This window comes from Diorhabda carinulata, chromosome 3 (genome assembly GCF_026250575.1).
Source record: "Diorhabda carinulata isolate Delta chromosome 3, icDioCari1.1, whole genome shotgun sequence".
NCBI lineage: Eukaryota > Metazoa > Arthropoda > Insecta > Coleoptera > Chrysomelidae > Diorhabda > Diorhabda carinulata.
The window spans coordinates 2,797,840-2,814,780 of NC_079462.1; positions in this window are offsets into that span (position 1 = coordinate 2,797,840).

Below are 16,941 nucleotides of genomic sequence, written 5' to 3' on the forward strand. Positions count from 1 at the left end.
AGTTATTTAAATATAAGTACCTGCGTATTTACAGAAACATGGATGTTAAAAGTGGATACCATGAACTCATGTGGACTCCGTGGACTCCTAAAAATATCATGGACTCAACATATATCTAACGATAAAGTGCTTAGACGTTTGGGAAAGGATAGAGAGTTACTTACAACAATAAAGAGAAAAATCGAAGGAAAACGTGTACCTGGTCGCAGACAACATTCATGGTTAAGAAACATACGCGATTGGACTGATATCATCTTCAAATCGCACCATTCAGGACCGATATAAGTGTGCCGAAATTGTCGTCAACCTTCATTAAATAGAGATGGTACCTGAAGAAGAAGAAGGACCTGCAGATTAAAATACAGATAATGTGGAATCTTGAAACGAAAGTAATATCAAAGAGTTATGTCTAACACCATCAAAGAAGTCCCGGGAAAACACAACCTCCTCCAAATGTAGAAAGAATATGCCACGTTACCTGAGATCATAGAAAGATTGGTCAAAGAGAGGATCTTACAATAAAATATTTACTACCCAATAATTAAACTATCCAAGTGATTTATCACATCATATTTTTTCAACAGAATTGTTTTAGTATTAACCTTTTGCCAGATAAATATCTCCAAAGAAAGTAGTTGCGTCTAGCCTTTTCACTGCGACGCCCTTTTATACTTGGGCCAGTGAAGATTTCCCGGTTTTACCCCATTTTATTAGGAATGTTCTGTGCTGGCGAACCATTCGTAAAGGCGGGCGCAAGGTTTTCAGCATTTGACTGTTGCAACTGATTCAAATAATCCCATAAACGCATTCTAATGAATTTCGGAAATTATTGATAAAGTAATACCAGCAGTGAAAAGGCTAGTTAACAATTCCACCTCGTTGTCCAATCTAGCGAGGCGATTGGAATAAATATATCACTTAACCTTTTTCTTCTTTTACAAAAATTCGCCTTTAAGATTGTTTAAAATGTCGTCCCGTCGCCGGTTATACAAACTTTTAAGTAAAACGCCTTCAAACTTCTTTTATCTGGTTGACACAGGAAGTGTGCCAAATATTGATTTAGTAACGTAGCAAAGACAACGGAATTCTTCTTGGTTAAATATCCATTAAATACCTATAACCAACAAAAAAAATATGTTCGATTCTTCTTTTGTTTATAGGTTAAACAAGACTTAATGCATTGTCGTTCATAACCGATGGAAATTATTATTAAAATAATGTATTTATTAGAAACATATTTCAATAATAAACTAATATATCATTTTTATCATTAACGTTGATTTTTCACTCAAATTCAAGTCTAACTCGACATCAAATTCTAGCTAGGATTAACTGCACTTGCAATTTCAACTTCTGTGCCAACTCGTGATCGTGGTTGTCTTGAATATTATACAACTCATGATAGAAGATTATACAGCTCGGGATTTCAATTACGAATTGAAGAAACAAAAACGAAATATCTATTTACAGTGTATTTCAATAAAAAATAGTTTACCTAACCTAACCTAAGCTAACCTAACCGCCCTTCTTGCTCTTTTAGTTTTAATTCTTACTGAAATAATTTAGAAAAGTAGAAAAACTTAACCCAACCAATAGTGTTGAAACGCAATTTGAAGAATTTAGAAATATTAAGTTTTAATTTTTGAATTTTTCAACTTTAGACAGTTGATTAGATACTAAATTTCAGGTAATACTCTGAATGAATCCGTCCCAAGTTGTATTGTGTACTCGGACTACCTTTTCGTTTACCTAAAACATCACCGTCCCAAGTTGGCGTCATCCATAACTCGATTAAAAATCGTCACGAGTTGTAGCCACCCCTTTAAAATACGCGTCATTCTTTTAGTCTTTAACTCGCTGGAGCAGTGTTTATTCCCAGCTACAGAGCCTTATCTTTCCCTCACCAGCCTTCTATTTCTTGCAATCTTGTCATGAGTTAAACCATTACTGCAAAATTACAGAAAAATAACTTTTGTTGGAGCCCTCTGCGGACCTGAGTTTGAAGGAAACGGTTAAGAAAGAAAACGTTGGGTAGCAGAAAAATCCGAGTCCTTAGACATCTGAAAAAATAGGAGAAAAGAAGCAGAAGATTTGATTAAAAGCTACATCCATGTTGAGTATATGATAAAAAAAACTGTTTAGACGCCTATAAACATAAACTTTTACACATTTTGCGTGAACGTGATAAAAAATAAATACTAACTAAATTTAATTTTTCAAAATTTCCAACTATGAGGTAGACAAAGTTGAGTTGGATCGTCGTCGATGTGGAACCAGTGTGAAGTTGTTTTTTGATCAATATCAAAAGTGACATGACGAAGTATTTGGATAATCGTTTATAAAGCTGAGAAGATCGGCTCGTCCAACTCGGATGATAAACACGGTCGTATCTGTCATCATTCCGTCATTTTTTCAGTTAATTTCATTCTCTAAACGTGGCTCTTTCTAAAAGTATCACATGCTTTGGTAGTTTTATCAAAACATCAAGAAAGCGATGTAGATAATAATCTTTTTTTTTTGGTTCTTGCAGACGTGGCGGTCTACCCACTAAAAATCTGAATCCTACACTAAAAAAATGTATTTTTTTATACCCAAAAATAAAATCATACGAAAAGTACAAGTGAAGATTTTATATAGAAAAAACAGTTCATTGATGGTTCTGTCTATCTCATCTAGTCAACAAAATACTACGAGGTATTACCAAAAATATATTTTATCAAAAATAAACAGTAGAATTGTAATTTATTCTTTTCAAAATTCTACAGCCTTCGAAAGAGCTTAATAATGAGTAGAAGTTGTGGATTTTTATTATATTGACATCCCTAGAAGAGGATTGATCGTGAAAATGGTTCTAACAGAACTAAAAGATGACAAGGCATCAGGAAATGATGGTGTAGTTGCAGAAATGCTGAAATATCTTGAAGATATTAGCAGATACATACACCAACAACTTAACAACAACAATATTCCTGAGTAGAACTGATTCTCAAGAAGGCAGTAAAGATATTAGGAAATATAGATCTGCCGATGATCTTCACGAAGATTATTACACGAATAAAAGCTACTTTTAACGCTAGCCTTAATAGATTTTGAAAGAAAATTTGACTCGATATACACCAGAGCAGGAATTGTTGTCTTCAGACATCAAGATGTGAATAAAATCTAGTTAATAGATGCAAAGAGGTTAGACCTACAATAAACATACCACAGAACCTTTGAATCACCCACAAGCAGAGGAGTTCGACAGGAAGACCCCTTTCAAAAGTTGGATTTAAACGAAGAAAAGTTTGAATAGAGAATCTAAAATCACTTGTCAATAGATCAACGAGCTCAACATGGTTAAGGCCTAATCAGAGCGGAGGTTCTTTACAACTAAATGATAGTCTGATTCACTACTTGCAAAAATAAGCAGAAGGATACAATTCGGACGAAATTCCTTCATCTTTAAATCTAGTAGCAACTCATAAACAAACTGCAATTGTTTATGGAGCTACGTACGAGGTCTGGATATTAAATAACGAGACTGCGCGCCTAGAGGGCGCCCTAGACGGATGGGATAAAAACCGACTAATGCGTTAGGTCTCTAGATATTTTGTTTATGTTGTGGATAACAACTCGTGGATTTTGCACCAGGACGCGCCATCTGTGAAGCAGTATTTGGCCAATAAGTGCACTATAGTACACGAACATCCACTGTACTCACCATATTTGGCACCGTGCGACTTTTTTTGTTTCCGAAGATAAAACCGGCTATGAAAAGAACCCGATTTGAGTCGATGGAAGCGATAAAGCAAAAAACGACAGAGCTCATAAAGGCCCTCAGCAAAGAAGACTTCCAGCACTGCTTGGATCAATGGAAAAAACGTATGGATAGGTGTGTGGTGAGGGGAGGGGATTATATTGAAGGGGAGCATTCGATTGTATAATAATTTTTATAATAAAACCTTTTTTCGTAACCAGTCTCGTTATTTAATAGCCAGACAATGAGAAATGAAGCAGATACAAAATCAAATGTTATTTTTTGTTTAATTTAAATAAAAAGTTCCACAAAAAAATAAAAAGAAACGTTTTTTTCTGTACAAAAATGTTTTTAATAAAATAAGTTTAGAAGCATCCTGTATGGTATCTTTTATCTGCGTTAATGTATGCGGGTAATGACAAACTTTGTCAAAACATGTTGGTGTATTGGACCAAATCTCCCGTTGAAACATAAAACACCACTGGAATTTCTTCCCACTGCGAGGAAAACGACAACAAAACCCAACTGTTCACTCTCTACCAGCTAGTCGCATTCCAATCATCAAATTTGGAATTATGGCTCATGGGAATTGGAATGTCAAAATGAAAATTAAGTAACTTAGATCGAGCTTATTATTTATTGTTTTAAGACACAATCATTTTGTTGTTGGGCTGCAATAAATTTTCTTATATTTTTTTTTATTCAACTATTCATTCGGAATCATTTTTAAACAGAAATTTCCAAAAAGGAATGATTTAAATCAAAATGGTAAATAAATAATTAGCAAAAATCAAGAAAAAAATAAGTAAATCTTGAAATATTTGTGATTTTTTCTCAATTTCTTCATCCATTACAACGTCGCTGCTTTTCTCTTCGTTAATCCTTCATCCCCCAAGTTTACACAGTATTTTCATATAATTGATTGTCTTGCTCTGAACTTTCTTTTGTGTCTTCTTGCTTATCATTAATTTCTTCACCTGTCTCTCAATTTTATTACATTCAAGGAAGTCGTACCAAATAATTTTATGTTCCCAATGCTCCCCAACATAAAACTTTACCTATTTCTTTCTTCCCATCACTTTTTTCAAATACGTCTTCTCCAATGTTGGATCTTCTCCATGATGAATCTTATTTCTAATCTTTTTTGTTACGTTTTAGCTCCTACAGCCAGAATCGATCATTATCCTACTCCTTTCGCTTCTACTGCTTATGCTCTTCCTTTTATTTTATCTAGCCTTCTCTTCACAAGATCTTCAATTCCTACGCAGCTATTTCCTGCTTCAATCTGTTAATATCCAGCATCCCCAATCATGGATCAGTACTGGTAGTAATACAGGTTGAGCGATTTCTTCTCATCAACTCGGAGGACGCGTAAGGAAGAAGACACCTCAAATCAGATACCCTCTCGGTACATACGTCAAATATTTTTCCATACATCGAATTCGATTAAAAATTTGGTTCAACCCACCGTCAAGATCGTTCATGAAATATTCAAACACGAAAAACTGTTTGTGTGCTCAAATAGAGATGACCGGCTTTGATATTATAATTTTTGGGCGTGAATAATAACACGACATGTAAATTAAATTACAATAAAAATTTATGACAATTGTTACAAGCACGAATTACTACAAATATTTTCGATCAACAACAATACAAATAAATGAATAAACATATAGGCCAGGAATCATCGTGACATATAAATTGAAAAGATGAAAATAATTTCATCGTCATTTATATGTAGATATTTGATGTATGTAAGGATAGATTTGGGGTCTCTAGTATACACTGCGCCCCAAAAAAGTCCAAAATGTGGAATAGCTTTAATTGCCAGATATATTAGTCTTCTATTTCATACCCAGGTGTAGTCCTCATTATCTGGTTACAGTTTCATAGATTGTTCTTACTTGGGTTGACACATTCAGAAGATCTACTCTGGTTATAGTTTCCCAGAAAAGTCTTTGCCTGTCTCAGCTCTTGTAGGTTGTCTCAATAATTATTTTGGCTCCTATCTAACTTCTTTTCCAGTGCTTTTTCCTGTAGATATTCCATAGTTTCAACAATTTTTTTTATATCCACTTGATGATTCCTTTTATGTGTTTCAAATTTCAAAGCTTTCGAGGGAGTTTCAAAGATATGTAATATGTAGCTTTCAAGTTCATCTACTTTGGAAAAACTAAGAATTTGTGGTTCCGCTGTGAGTTCAATCTAAGTTTGAATATCAAAGTGGTGCCTGAATGTTTTTTTCGGTAAGAAATTCATTGCTTTTGAATTTATAGGTACTGGAATATGGACGTAGATTGCTAGCGTAGTAAATTGGATAATGAGGATAAAAGCTAAGGACTCAATTGAAACCTATTCGAAAAACTAGCCTTGATTTCGCGGATTATGTATTTCTATTAACAACAAATACTTAGAAATCACACGCAAAAGAAAACTAATAGCTGGTTCTCCTTTTTTAGTCCATTGTTTTGGGTGTGAAGTGATGGACCCACGTTTCATCCATAGCTATGAAACGGCGCTAAAATTCGGTGTCATTTCTGTGAAACACTCGATTAAAACGTATTCCCGACACAGTTTTTGTTTCCATCTTGCGCACAGCTTTCTCATGTTCAAATTTTTAGTTAATATGCGTTGTACCGCTTTTTTTGAAATGGATTTTGTTCAAAATTTCTGGAGTAGTCATTTCATTTAGTCGACCATTACCATGCTGGTCTTCTGCAATCTAGTTCAGCTTTTATATTGGTTGGGCTATTTTGTATAGATTGTGTACTTTCTAATACTTTTCAAACAACTACCGCCATCTCTAAGTCAGGCCAGATATTTCTATGACCATCTTCGTAGGTTATTTTTACCTTTAGAAGGTTATGAAGACAAAAGGAAAGATATAAAAATTAGTAGTGCGGTTCGGTATACTCGTATCTAACTCTAAAACTGCTGGGTGGATTTTTACGCAGTTTTCACCATTGGACTAATAAAACTTCTCGTCAAAATAGGCATTTGAAGAAAATATCTATATTAATTCGAATGAAATCGATTAAATAAACCGTGTTTTCGATTGTTTTGTGAGTATGAGTTTGTCTGACTGGCCTATAATGACCACAACTCACAATCCCATTGCTCTATGAATCAGAAATTGAAGAAAAAAAATTCGTGGCACTGCCTTACAATAACATCATGTCCAAGTCGTGCCCCCCTGTGGGAAAAGGTCCACAGCTACCTTTGTACTTTACGTCAAGACTTCATATTTTCGATAATCGATTTTAGTGATAAAATCTACATTTTTTTCGTAGAACACCAGTCATTTATTCATGTACTGTAACATAAACATCTTGTACAAAAAGTTTTTATTTTATTTTAACTACCAATACAGACGCCAGATTCTTTTGAATATGATAAATATCAAAAAATCCGGTGCCGATGATTGTTTGACTCGTATTCCCATAGTTTAGTATCTGATTGACAATTGTATGTGAAGATTTTTTTTAAAAATACGAGTTGTTATTAAATATTTGTGTTTGAGAGAGTTTGAGACTGTTTCACATCATCATCTACAACTGTAAAACTTTTGGCAGCTGATTTCAAACAAGAAATGACGCCTCGAAGTAAACGTATGTGCATCAGAGCAATAACGCAAAAAAAACTGCCAGAAATGCGACATGCCAATCAAAGAAAGAAATATACAGGGCATGGGAGCTGTGACCAAATAATATCAAAAGCCAACAAACAACGAATATTTAACACTGTAGCAGATGGCAGCGAAGATCAAACAGTCTACGGAAAATAAACTAATGACGACCGAAATGGACTTTTGAGGAAGGTAAATCCAAAAAGAACAGCATCAGAAAGATAATGGTAGTCAGCCATACATCAATCAATAACTTCAAAAGCTAACTTATCTGGAAAAACAGGAGGAACGTATGAATCCCAAATTTCTCGTTAAATTGAAAAAAAAAACTACGACTGAGTGTTATAAATTTTTGCAAGATATCTATGGGCACAATTATCTATCTCGTGCGCGTGTTTTTGAGTGGTGTAAGCGCTTTAGTGAGGGCCGAGAGAGCACTGAAGATGACCAGCGCCAAGGTCGCCCTGTGACTGTTTTAAACTCCGGAAACAGTCACTAAAATCAAACAAATTGTGCGTGCAGATCGTCGAATGAGCTTCCAGATGATTGCCGAGACTGTAATCGGCGATAAACAAACGGTTAAAAAATTTTACACGAGGAATTAAACATGACAAGAGTCTGTGCGAAGCTGGTGCCAAAAAATCTGACTCCTGACCAAAAGCTCTTGCGTCAACGGGTCTGATCAGATTTCCTTGAAAGGTTAGAAAAAGATCGGCTTCGAAAGGGACCCGATTTGAGTCGATGGGAAGCGGTAAAGCCAAAAACGACAGAGCTGCTGAAGACCTTCACCAAAGAAGACTTCCAGTACTGCTTCGATCAATGGAAAAAACGTATGGAGAAGTGTGTAGCGTGGAGAGGGGAGGATATTGAAGGGGAGCATTCGAATGTGGAATAGTTTTTATAATAAAACCCATTTTCGTAAAAGGTTACCTAAACAGGACACCATAAGGAAAAGGAGATAAGGAAGACATAATATAGATAAGAAAACGTGGTTTTAGTAGAATGACTGATGGATTCATAACTGTTGATGGAACATAAATCCACCACTGCATTCCTGGAACAAAACAACAGTCAAGACAGTGGATTGCAAAGAGAAAACCTACACCGGAAAAACACAAAGACGTTTTCAAAGACAATTTTTTGGTATTGTCATGGGATAGTGTTCATCGATCATCTTTGATAAGCTTAAACAAAAAGAGAGTATTTTCAAATTTCTGGAACCGTTGGTGATATTCATACTGAACACATTGTTTACACCAACACTCGTAATTACACTGTGTGATGCGCGTTTCGATAACCAAATTATCGTCTTCAGAGACTGCGGGAAAACTGTTCACCTTTTACCTTCAGTCTCTGAAGACGATAACTGTAGTGTAAACAGTGTGTTCAACAAGAGGAGAATATTACGAATCACTGTATCAGGACAAGGTGAAGGGAGGAATTCCAAAAAAGCAATCGCACTTAAATTAAAAAGAAAATGATTTTCTCCTAGAAGAACCCACATTCTTTTCATCTGTCTACGTCTACACACCTTTTATCTATGTCGTAAACTGGAGGTTTTCCTATTGTATCCATTAAATTTTTGTCAATTGATGTTGGGGGTAACTTTTTCAATTAATCTCACAATTTAATGTTGAGATGCGACTTTATAGGGCTTTTTGGAAACTAAGACCCTGGATTAGATAGATCACCTGTCAGATGATGGCGGATTCTAACCCAAAACGGGATTTTTATCACAGTTTCTTAACGCAGCGTTCCATTTTTAGTTGTATAATAGATTCTAGATGTTTATTAAATGTTGTTAAGCGAGTTACCCACATTTTGCATCAAAGTTTAATACCAATAACCAAATTTTACGTTAGAATACCAAAAAGTGTAAGCCTCAGTAACGTATCCAGCACAGCTGCTTTTGAAAACTAATCATAGACAAACAAATAAGGAGAATTAATAATTTCAATTTACCCTTTGGTCTACCAGGGTGAACTGCATCGTTTCATATGACTACGAGCCGATTAACTCGATCAGCTCCCGAACAACAGCGAACATGATCCGGATTTCAGATCGAATTAACCTTACATAACGTAGATTTGCATTAGTGAATAATGTTTGACGTTTGAGATATAAAAAGCATCTCGAAGAATATTCCAAAATTTATTTAGAAGTAAATTTTTTAGTAGTACCCCGTATTTCATAAATTAGTATTGTTTCTTCGTTGTTATCGTAAATCAAACCGAAAAATTACAAATCTCGATCAAAGGTGCGGACTCATTTCAATATTAATAAGTTACTATAAAGACATTAACATAAAATACATTTCGACCTGTCATTTCCAAAAAAAAATAATCACCTGACTAACCTCTAACCTTCTTTTGTCATCGTATCATTCATAACTGGTAGTTATCTGGGTATCCTAAAAGCTATAAAAAATCGTCTGTGTCTCTTTAAGAATTATGGAGCGTGCTTCTCTCTCTCTGTGGGTTTAGACAAATTTTTGAATATTCATTTTTCTATTAAACCAGCGTATGAGTCGTTGAAAACTGGATTTGAAAAAGACGGTTGAAAAAGAAGTCTGATGTGAAAGGTTTTTATATACACACAAGGAGCAATCTTATAATACTATAGCCCAATCGGATTAGTCACTTAGATTCACGAAAATTTTAAGCAGCAAATTTCCTTCGGAATTTTTTTATTAATATAACTTTGTTTTAATTAATATAAATTTGTTTTTAACTCGTTTATTATTAATTTTACACGAAAAATAGTAATCACAAAAGATGTTAAAAACCAAATTTCCTACAATTTTGGTTCTAATCAATTTTCTCGATTTTTACTCGAAAAGAGGGGGTGAATTTTTGGTTATCGAATAACTCGTTTATTATTAATTTTACGCGAAAAATAGTAATCACAAAAGATGTTAAAAACCAAATTTCCTACAATTTTGGTTCTAATCAATTTTCTCGATTTTTACTCGAAAAGAGGGGGCGAATTTTTGGTTATCGAATAACTCGTTTATTATTAATTTCACGCGAAAAATAGTAATCACAAAAGATGTTAAAAACCAAATTTCCTACAATTTTGGTTCTAATCAATTTTCTCGATTTTTACTCGAAAAGAGGGGGTGAATTTTTGGTTATCGAATAACTCGTTTATTATTAATTTTACGCGAAAAATAGTAATCACAAAAGATGTTAAAAACCAAATTTCCTACAATTTTGGTTCTAATCAATTTTCTCGATTTTTACTCGAAAAGAGGGGGTGAATTTTTGGTTATCGAATAACTCGTTTATTATTAATTTTACGCGAAAAATAGTAATCACAAAAGATGTTAAAAACCAAATTTCCTACAATTTTGGTTCTAATCAATTTTCTCGATTTTTACTCGAAAAGAGGGGGCGAATTTTTGGTTATCGAATAACTCGTTTATTATTAATTTTACGCGAAAAATAGTAATCACAAAAGATGTTAAAAACCAAATTTCCTACAATTTTGGTTCTAATCAATTTTCTCGATTTTTACTCGAAAAGAGGGGGCGAATTTTTGGTTATCGAATAACTCGTTTATTATTAATTTCACGCGAAAAATAGTAATCACAAAAGATGTTAAAAACCAAATTTCCTACAATTTTGGTTCTAATCAATTTTCTCGATTTTTACTCGAAAAGAGGGGGCGAATTTTTGGTTATCGAATAACTCGTTTATTATTAATTTCACGCGAAAAATAGTAATCACAAAAGATGTTAAAAACCAAATTTCCTACAATTTTGGTTCTAATCAATTTTCTCGATTTTTACTCGAAAAGAGGGGGCGAATTTTTGGTTATCGAATAACTCGTTTATTATTAATTTCACGCGAAAAATAGTAATCACAAAAGATGTTAAAAACCAAATTTCCTACAATTTTGGTTCTAATCAATTTTCTCGATTTTTACTCGAAAAGAGGGGGCGAATTTTTGGTTATCGAATAACTCGTTTATTATTAATTTCACGCGAAAAATAGTAATCACAAAAGATGTTAAAAACCAAATTTCCTACAATTTTGGTTCTAATCAATTTTCTCGATTTTTACTCGAAAAGAGGGGGCGAATTTTTGGTTATCGAATAACTCGTTTATTATTAATTTTACGCGAAAAATAGTAATCACAAAAGATGTTAAAAACCAAATTTCCTACAATTTTGGTTCTAATCAATTTTCTCGATTTTTACTCGAAAAGAGGGGGCGAATTTTTGGTTATCGAATAACTCGTTTATTATTAATTTCACGCGAAAAATAGTAATCACAAAAGATGTTAAAAACCAAATTTCCTACAATTTTGGTTCTAATCAATTTTCTCGATTTTTACTCGAAAAGAGGGGGCGAATTTTTGGTTATCGAATAACTCGTTTATTATTAATTTCACGCGAAAAATAGTAATCACAAAAGATGTTAAAAACCAAATTTCCTACAATTTTGGTTCTAATCAATTTTCTCGATTTTTACTCGAAAAGAGGGGGCGAATTTTTGGTTATCGAATAACTCGTTTATTATTAATTTCACGCGAAAAATAGTAATCACAAAAGATGTTAAAAACCAAATTTCCTACAATTTTGGTTCTAATCAATTTTCTCGATTTTTACTCGAAAAGAGGGGGCGAATTTTTGGTTATCGAATAACTCGTTTATTATTAATTTCACGCGAAAAATAGTAATCACAAAAGATGTTAAAAACCAAATTTCCTACAATTTTGGTTCTAATCAATTTTCTCGATTTTTACTCGAAAAGAGGGGGCGAATTTTTGGTTATCGAATAACTCGTTTATTATTAATTTTACGGGAAAAATAGTAATCACAAAAGATGTTAAAAACCAAATTTCCTACAATTTTGGTTCTAATCAATTTTCTCGATTTTTACTCGAAAAGAGGGGGTGAATTTTTGGTTATCGAATAACTCGTTTATTATTAATTTTACGCGAAAAATAGTAATCACAAAAGATGTTAAAAACCAAATTTCCTACAATTTTGGTTCTAATCAATTTTCTCGATTTTTACTCGAAAAGAGGGGGCGAATTTTTGGTTATCGAATAACTCGTTTATTATTAATTTTACGCGAAAAATAGTAATCACAAAAGATGTTAAAAACCAAATTTCCTACAATTTTGGTTCTAATCAATTTTCTCGATTTTTACTCGAAAAGAGGGGGCGAATTTTTGGTTATCGAATAACTCGTTTATTATTAATTTTACGGGAAAAATAGTAATCACAAAAGATGTTAAAAACCAAATTTCCTACAATTTTGGTTCTAATCAATTTTCTCGATTTTTACTCGAAAAGAGGGGGTGAATTTTTGGTTATCGAATAACTCGTTTATTATTAATTTCACGCGAAAAATAGTAATCACAAAAGATGTTAAAAACCAAATTTCCTACAATTTTGGTTCTAATCAATTTTCTCGATTTTTACTCGAAAAGAGGGGGCGAATTTTTGGTTATCGAATAACTCGTTTATTATTAATTTTACGCGAAAAATAGTAATCACAAAAGATGTTAAAAACCAAATTTCCTACAATTTTGGTTCTAATCAATTTTCTCGATTTTTACTCGAAAAGAGGGGGTGAATTTTTGGTTATCGAATAACTCGTTTATTATTAATTTTACGCGAAAAATAATAATCACAAAAGATGTTAAAAACCAAATTTCCTACAATTTTGGTTCTAATCAATTTTCTCGATTTTTACTCGAAAAGAGGGGGTGAATTTTTGGTTATCGAATAACTCGTTTATTATTAATTTTACGCGAAAAATAATAATCACAAAAGATGTTAAAAACCAAATTTCCTACAATTTTGGTTCTAATCAATTTTCTCGATTTTTACTCGAAAAGAGGGGGTGAATTTTTGGTTATCGAATAACTCGTTTATTATTAATTTTACACGAAAAATAGTAATCACAAAAGATGTTAAAAACCAAATTTCCTACAATTTTGGTTCTAATCAATTTTCTCGATTTTTACTCGAAAAGAGGGGGCGAATTTTTGGTTATCGAATAACTCGTTTATTATTAATTTCACGCGAAAAATAGTAATCACAAAAGATGTTAAAAACCAAATTTCCTACCATTTTGGTTCTAAACAATTTTCTCGATTTTTACTCGAAAAGAGGGGGCGAATTTTTGGTTATCGAATAACTCGTTTATTATTAATTTTACGGGAAAAATAGTAATCACAAAAGATGTTAAAAACCAAATTTCCTACAATTTTGGTTCTAATCAATTTTCTCGATTTTTACTCGAAAAGAGGGGGTGAATTTTTGGTTATCGAATAACTCGTTTATTATTAATTTTACACGAAAAATAGTAATCACAAAAGATGTTAAAAACCAAATTTCCTACAATTTTGGTTCTAATCAATTTTCTCGATTTTTACTCGAAAAGAGGGGGCGAATTTTTGGTTATCGAATAACTCGTTTATTATTAATTTTACGCGAAAAATAGTAATCACAAAAGATGTTAAAAACCAAATTTCCTACAATTTTGGTTCTAATCAATTTTCTCGATTTTTACTCGAAAAGAGGGGGCGAATTTTTGGTTATCGAATAACTCGTTTATTATTAATTTTACGCGAAAAATAGTAATCACAAAAGATGTTAAAAACCAAATTTCCTACAATTTTGGTTCTAATCAGATTTCTCGATTTTTACTCGAAAAGAGGGGGTGAATTTTTGGTTATCGAATAACTCGTTTATTATTAATTTTACGCGAAAAATAGTAATCACAAAAGATGTTAAAAACCAAATTTCCTACAATTTTGGTTCTAATCAATTTTCTCGATTTTTACTCGAAAAGAGGGGGTGAATTTTTGGTTATCGAATAACTCGTTTATTATTAATTTTACACGAAAAATAGTAATCACAAAAGATGTTAAAAACCAAATTTCCTACAATTTTGGTTCTAATCAATTTTCTCGATTTTTACTCGAAAAGAGGGGGCGAATTTTTGGTTATCGAATAACTCGTTTATTATTAATTTTACGCGAAAAATAGTAATCACAAAAGATGTTAAAAACCAAATTTCCTACAATTTTGGTTCTAATCAATTTTCTCGATTTTTACTCGAAAAGAGGGGGCGAATTTTTGGTTATCGAATAACTCGTTTATTATTAATTTCACGCGAAAAATAGTAATCACAAAAGATGTTAAAAACCAAATTTCCTACAATTTTGGTTCTAATCAATTTTCTCGATTTTTACTCGAAAAGAGGGGGCGAATTTTTGGTTATCGAATAACTCGTTTATTATTAATTTTACGGGAAAAATAGTAATCACAAAAGATGTTAAAAACCAAATTTCCTACAATTTTGGTTCTAATCAATTTTCTCGATTTTTACTCGAAAAGAGGGGGTGAATTTTTGGTTATCGAATAACTCGTTTATTATTAATTTTACACGAAAAATAGTAATCACAAAAGATGTTAAAAACCAAATTTCCTACAATTTTGGTTCTAATCAATTTTCTCGATTTTTACTCGAAAAGAGGGGGCGAATTTTTGGTTATCGAATAACTCGTTTATTATTAATTTTACGCGAAAAATAGTAATCACAAAAGATGTTAAAAACCAAATTTCCTACAATTTTGGTTCTAATCAATTTTCTCGATTTTTACTCGAAAAGAGGGGGCGAATTTTTGGTTATCGAATAACTCGTTTATTATTAATTTTACGCGAAAAATAGTAATCACAAAAGATGTTAAAAACCAAATTTCCTACAATTTTGGTTCTAATCAGATTTCTCGATTTTTACTCGAAAAGAGGGGGTGAATTTTTGGTTATCGAATAACTCGTTTATTATTAATTTTACGCGAAAAATAGTAATCACAAAAGATGTTAAAAACCAAATTTCCTACAATTTTGGTTCTAATCAATTTTCTCGATTTTTACTCGAAAAGAGGGGGTGAATTTTTGGTTATCGAATAACTCGTTTATTATTAATTTTACACGAAAAATAGTAATCACAAAAGATGTTAAAAACCAAATTTCCTACAATTTTGGTTCTAATCAATTTTCTCGATTTTTACTCGAAAAGAGGGGGCGAATTTTTGGTTATCGAATAACTCGTTTATTATTAATTTTACGCGAAAAATAGTAATCACAAAAGATGTTAAAAACCAAATTTCCTACAATTTTGGTTCTAATCAATTTTCTCGATTTTTACTCGAAAAGAGGGGGTGAATTTTTGGTTATCGAATAACTCGTTTATTATTAATTTTACGCGAAAAATAGTAATCACAAAAGATGTTAAAAACCAAATTTCCTACAATTTTGGTTCTAATCAGATTTCTCGATTTTTACTCGAAAAGAGGGGGTGAATTTTTGGTTATCGAATAACTCGTTTATTATTAATTTTACGCGAAAAATAGTAATCACAAAAGATGTTAAAAACCAAATTTCCTACAATTTTGGTTCTAATCAATTTTCTCGATTTTTACTCGAAAAGAGGGGGTGAATTTTTGGTTATCGAATAACTCGTTTATTATTAATTTTACGCGAAAAATAGTAATCACAAAAGATGTTAAAAACCAAATTTCCTACAATTTTGGTTCTAATCAGATTTCTCGATTTTTACTCGAAAAGAGGGGGTGAATTGTTGGTTATCGAATAACTCGTTTATTATTAATTTTACGCGAAAAATAGTAATCACAAAAGATGTTAAAAACCAAATTTCCTACAATTTTGGTTCTAATCAATTTTCTCGATTTTTACTCGAAAAGAGGGGGTGAATTTTTGGTTATCGAATAACTCGTTTATTATTAATTTTACGCGAAAAATAGTAATCACAAAAGATGTTAAAAACCAAATTTCCTACAATTTTGGTTCTAATCAATTTTCTCGATTTTTACTCGAAAAGAGGGGGTGAATTTTTGGTTATCGAATAACTCGTTTATTATTAATTTTACGCGAAAAATAGTAATCACAAAAGATGTTAAAAACCAAATTTCCTACAATTTTGGTTCTAATCAGATTTCTCGATTTTTACTCGAAAAGAGGGGGTGAATTGTTGGTTATCGAATAACTCGTTTATTATTAATTTTACGCGAAAAATAGTAATCACAAAAGATGTTAAAAACCAAATCTCCTACAATTTTGGTTCTAATCAATTTTCTCGATTTTTACTCGAAAAGAGGGGGTGAATTTTTGGTTATCGAATAACTCGTTTATTATTAATTTTACGCGAAAAATAGTAATCACAAAAGATGTTAAAAACCAAATCTCCTACAATTTTGGTTCTAATCAATTTTCTCGATTTTTACTCGAAAAGAGGGGGTGAATTTTTGGTTATCGAATAACTCGTTTATTATTAATTTTACGCGAAAAATAGTAATCACAAAAGATGTTAAAAACGAAATTTCCTACAATTTTGGTTCTAATCAATTTTCTCGATTTTTACTCGAAAAGAGGGGGTGAATTTTTGGTTATCGAATAACTCGTTTATTATTAATTTTACGCGAAAAATAGTAATCACAAAAGATGTTAAAAACCAAATTTCCTACAATTTTGGTTCTAATCAGATTTCTCGATTTTTACTCGAAAAGAGGGGGTGAATTGTTGGTTATC